This window comes from Atractosteus spatula, chromosome 10 (assembly GCF_055471065.1).
Source record: "Atractosteus spatula isolate fAtrSpa1 chromosome 10, fAtrSpa1.hap1, whole genome shotgun sequence".
Taxonomy (NCBI): Eukaryota; Metazoa; Chordata; class Actinopteri; order Semionotiformes; family Lepisosteidae; genus Atractosteus; species Atractosteus spatula.
Window position 1 is genome coordinate 5788126 of NC_142715.1, and position 5372 is coordinate 5793497.

Sequence of the window (5372 nt, forward strand, 5' to 3'; positions counted from 1 at the left end):
GTGGCATTCAGACTAATGTGGAGAATTTCTTTCCTTAGGGAAATTGCCAGTACCGTATTTTTTTCTTTGTCTTTGTTATTTTTGTAGCACTTTGTGCATCCTGGTGTGTGTATATCTCCATGTATATCTATGTGAATCTTTCGGGTTAAAGGTTACACTGCATCCAATCTAAGTTCTGTAACAGAAAATAATACAACCACTCATTTTTATGATTTCATGCAGATCCAGAATAAAAAGAATCCCCATTTAAGTTTATTGTAGTACGGTGTGTTCTTTTCCGGGCTACATTGATAAAGATTACACGACAGCTACACGACAAGATTACACAAAGCGGTTTCTCCGTTTTCCTCTTCCTGTCATTGTCAGCGAGCACAACAAGACGGGAAAAATGCAAGCCAGGGAAAAGAGAATAGCTGTCAGGAGTGGGATTTGAACCCATGCCTCTATTCAGAGACCAGAATACCCACATAATGAAAAGACATGAGTCCTTGAATCTGGCGCCTTAGACCACTCGGCCATCCTGATGAATTATGCAAGTTGGTAATGTGGAGTAATGTGGAGTATACTGCATCCAATCTAAGTTCTGTAACAGAAAATAATACAACCACTCATTTTTATGATTTCATGCAGATCCAGAATAAAAAGAATCCCCATTTAAGTTTATTGTAGTACGGTGGGTTCTTTCCTGGGCTACAATTCTTGGTACCAGGAGTGGGGTATTCTGAGCATTTGGATGCAGTATAAGGTCATGTAAAAAAAAAAATACAGTAGTGGTGAAGAGCTGCACTGCGGATGTCCGGGCTGCGCAGAGAGGTGTGGGAAGGACACCAAGGTGAGCATCCTGGACGTCCGGAGCAGGGACCCAGGAGAGGATCGCCGGCAGAACCAGCATCCTGGACTGTTCTAGAGCAAGTTGGCAGAGACTTTAGTGCTAGTTATCACTTTCTGTAGCCAGTCACTGAGTTTGAGTTCTACAGGCAAATAGTGCACTATACAATCTCACGAGAAGCAGATGACTGTTCTCTCTCAGAGGAGGAAACTCTGAATGGACAGATGTGCAAACTCAGCTTAGGGAGTTAAATAGGAAGCATGAAGAAGCGATGGCCAATATTGCTTCTTGGAGTAATGCATCCTCACGATCTTATGTCTGTGTCCCTAGGGAACGTCATATTTCTCCATTTAGTGGTGATTATGAAAAAGATGGCAGGTCAGTTGATGACTTCATTGACGAAGTAGAGCGGGTATTGTGTGTTCGTAACCAGTCACCTGTTGATAAATTTGATTTTGTTATGTCTCTTCTGAGAGGTCCAGCCTTAGAAGAGGTTAGCCTGCATGGTGTAGATGAAACGGATCAAATCAGTGATATATTTGGCTATTTCAGAGATGCATTCGGAGATAAGCGCAGTACTTCTCAGTTGCTGAATGATTTCTATGGCCGAAAGCAAAAGGAGGGTGAGAGCATTCGCGATTTTTCACATGCTCTGTCTCAAGCTTGGAGTTTGATCTTGAAACAAGCTCCTGGGGTTGTGGCCAAAGAGAGAGAGATGCTTAGAGATCAATTCATAGAGGGAGTCAAAGATCCTGTACTTAGGAGGGAGCTCCGAAAATATGTGAGGGACAAACCAGAATCTACCCTGATAGAAGTGCGTGAGGAAGCATATATGTGGAGTATGGAGGAGAGCTCAGTGAATGTAAAGGCCTCTAAAACTACAAGCAAGGGGCTTGATAAGTTTGCAGAGGGGGCACAATGTACTTTGGTTAATGCTGATGAAACAAAGTCAGTCACGCTGGAGGATGTCCTGAAAATGGTAGCAGAGCAAGGAAAAGCCATTAGAGCTATCCCAAGCGGTAAAAGATCTTGTCATTCAAAGAATGAGGCCTAGCGGGGTTAGAGGTAAACAAAGCATTCAGATGAAGTTCACAGATGATGGAAAGCCTATATGTTTTAAGTGTCAGATGGAAGGACATGTAGCACGAAATTGTCCAGTGAGGCTGACTGAAAATGGGGAGGGGTCAGCTGCTCCTAGTAAGCAGGGAAACTAGAGCCCTCGGTTGTGGTGAGTTGGACAATCGAGGGGCAAGCAGTAGACTCCAACAGAGTGACGCGATCTCGAGATCAAGTAATGGAACGTGCTATTGGGGTTTGTCCAGTGGTTGACATAAAGATAGCAGGAGTTTCTACGCCCTGGTTGTTGGATACCGGAAGTCAAGTTAGCACTGTAACAGAGGAGTTTTTCAGAAAGCATTTGTGTGGGGAGGATGAGGATATGTTGAAAACTGCTGGCTGGCTTAGGTTAACTGCAGCCAATGGATTAGAAATTCCCTATTTGGGATATTTGGAGTTAGACATGGAAGCATTAGGCCTGACAATCCCTGACTGTGGGTTCTTAGTGGTGAAGGATCCCCACAATAATCAGTTCTATTCCAGGAATAATTGGTATGAATATAATAAGTTGGTGTAAACAGTTGGTCCATTCTGAATTTGATACAGTGTTGGGGGGGGGGAAATTGGACTCTGATTGGGGACAGGTATTTCAGAAAATTCAGACAGGTAATGTGGAGAAGAAGGCTGTTGCTACGGTAGCTGGTAAAGGTACAATACATGTGCCTGCATGGTCGGTGGCCACCCTCATGGTAACAGGTAGTCCAAAACCATCAGAGAAGAACATGCAGATGTTACTTGAGCCATTAAACATACCACTGCCAGGAGGCCTCCTTGTTGTTCCCACTTTGATAGAGGGTCATAAACATATCTCGCTGGTACAGGTAGTTAACCTCTCTGCAGAGGATGTGTGGCTTCCTCCTGGAACACGGCTGGGTGTTTTGTCAATAGTGGAGAGCGCTAGTAGTGCATCAGGTTGTGAAGTGAAGTTCCAACGGGTGTCTGCTGATGTAGAACAAGTGACGGTGGATGTGAAAGATGCACAGTATTCTCCCAGTGTGTTGTCAGTGTTAGACCAGTTAGATATTGAAGGCTCTGCAGAACAGCAGGCAGAGTTATGTGCATTACTATCTAGGTATGTAAACATCTTTGCCCTTGAGGAGGAAGATTTAGGGTATACGGATAAGGTTAAGCATGAAATCCATCTAGTGGATGATGTTCCAGTGACACAGCCCTGTCGTCGTATTTCTCCGACGCAATACAGGGAAGTTAGGGAGCACATCTTGAAGCTCTTGAAAAAAGGGGTCATACAGGAGAATAGTAGCTCATATGCTTCTCCTGTTGTCATAGTGAAGAAAGCAGATGGTGATATCCGCATGTGTGTAGACTACCGGAAATTAAATCAGAAGACAGGAAGAGACGCGTTCCCTTTACCTCGCATTGATGAAAGTTTTGATGCATTGCAGGGTGCAAAATATTTCTTGACTATTGATCTGGCCATTGGTTACCATCAGGTAGCAGTAGATGAGCGAGACTGGCATAAGACTGCTATTGCAACACCTTTTGGGCTATTTGAATACATTAGAATGCCAATGGGAGTCTCTAATGGGCCAGCCACTTTTCAGAGATTAATGCAGGCAACTATGAATGATTTGATTTTTCAGATTGTGTTGGTTTATTTAGACAACCTTCTTGTATATTCTAAAACGTTTGAGGAACATCTGGAGAGGTTGGAAATGGTCTTAAAACGCCTTAAGGAAACGGGTCTTCAAGTGAAATTGGAAAAATGTCATTTCCTGAAGCAGGAAGTTAAATTTTTAGGACACCAGATTTTGGCTGAGGGGATAGGAACTGATCCTGATAAGATTTCAGCTGTGGAGAAGTGGCCTGTGCCCTCTACCTTGAAGGAACTAAGATCTTTCCTTGGTTTCTGTGGCTATTACAGAAGGTATACAGAGAAGTTTTCCAAGATTGCAGGCCCACTCCATGATTTGGTCAATGGTTGCTTGAAGGTGGGAAGGCCACACAAAGCCAATTAGATGCTTCCCTCGTGGTGGAATTCAGAGTGTCAGAGTGCATTTGAAACTTTAAAAGAAAAGCTTACCAGTGCACCAGTACTTGGATTTGCTGATTTCACAAAGCCATTCATTTTAGAAACAGATGCGAGCAGTCATGGTCTAGGAGCTGTCCTCTATAAATATCAAGGTAACAGAAAACGAGTGACAAGCAGATGACTTACTGTAGAAATGCAGAAAAGAATGACAAGAATTATAGCAGCATGAAACTCAAACTTCTGGCTCTCAAATGGGCAGTGGGTGAAAAATTTCGTGGCTATTTACTAGGTTCCCGGTTTATGGTGGTGACTGATAATAACCCACTATGTCATCTTCAGACTGCAAGGCTCGGGGCCATTGAGCAGAGATGGGTTGCTCAGTTAGCGGCATTCAATTTTGATGTCCAGTATTGCCCCGGTCGGGCGAACACAGCAGCAGATGCCCTGTCTAGGCAGCCGTTAGCACGGGAGCCAGAAGCAGATCCGGAAGACCTGCGGTTTGATAATTGTGTGGCTATTTGTAACAGGATGTCACGAGGAACAGTCCTTGACACAGATCTCGTGACCGCTGGACTGACCAGTTGTAAGGTTAGACAGATTAGAGCTCTTGACACAGGAACATATCCAGGGAATTATAGGGGTCAGGGGAATACTACCACTCTCCCTGGTTATACTAAGGATGAGTTGCTGATGTTTCAGAATCAAGACCTGGTGCTGAGTGTGTTTAAAACTTTTTGGGATAGAAAGAGAAAACCAAGCTTTAAAGAACAGAGAAGTCTGCCAAAACCAGTCAAGGTATTACTGAAACAGTGGAATAGAGTCAGAGAGAGGGATGGGTTGTTGTATCGAGTGATAGAGGATGCTGACATGGTGAGTGTTTTCAGTTGCTCTTACCAGCATGTCTGAGAAACCAGGTGCTTGAGTGTGTACATGACAATATGGGACATCAAGGCATAGAGCGTACATTTCAGCTACTCAGACAGAGGTGTTTTTGGGGAGGCATGTATGATGATGTGGAGTCTTGGGTGAAGAGATGTCAGCGTTGTGTGCTAACTAAGATGCCTCAGCCCAGAATCCAGCCGCCTATGCAGTCTTTCTTTGCCTACAGGCCCCTTGAAGTAGTGGCGGTCGATTTCACACTGCTTGACCCACAAGATGGTTGTGAGAATATTTTGGTGATCACCGATGTCTTTACCAAGTTCACCCAGGCCTTTCCGACACGTGATCAAAAAGCGGATACTGTAGCGAAGGTGCATTTACGGGAGTGGTTCATGAAGTACGGTGTGCCTGAACGGTTGCATTCAGATCAGGGACGTAACTTTGAGAGTGAGGTGATTGCGGAGTTGTGTAGGTTGTACGGAGTCAAGAAGAGCCTCAAGAAGAGCCATACGACACCCCATCATCCTACTGGGAATGTGCAATGCGAGCAGTTTAATA

The 5372-nt window shown here is 44.3% G+C and overlaps 1 non-coding gene across 1 annotated transcript; it reads right to left on the minus strand.

Moving 5' to 3' along the window:
• Positions 1-414: 414 nt before the first annotated feature.
• On the minus strand, positions 415-525 carry trnal-caa (transfer RNA leucine (anticodon CAA)). Its single transcript has 2 exons — positions 488-525; positions 415-460 (listed from the first exon to the last, which is right to left on the minus strand). It is a non-coding gene; the product is annotated as a tRNA-Leu (tRNA).
• Positions 526-5372: the final 4847 nt, after the last annotated feature.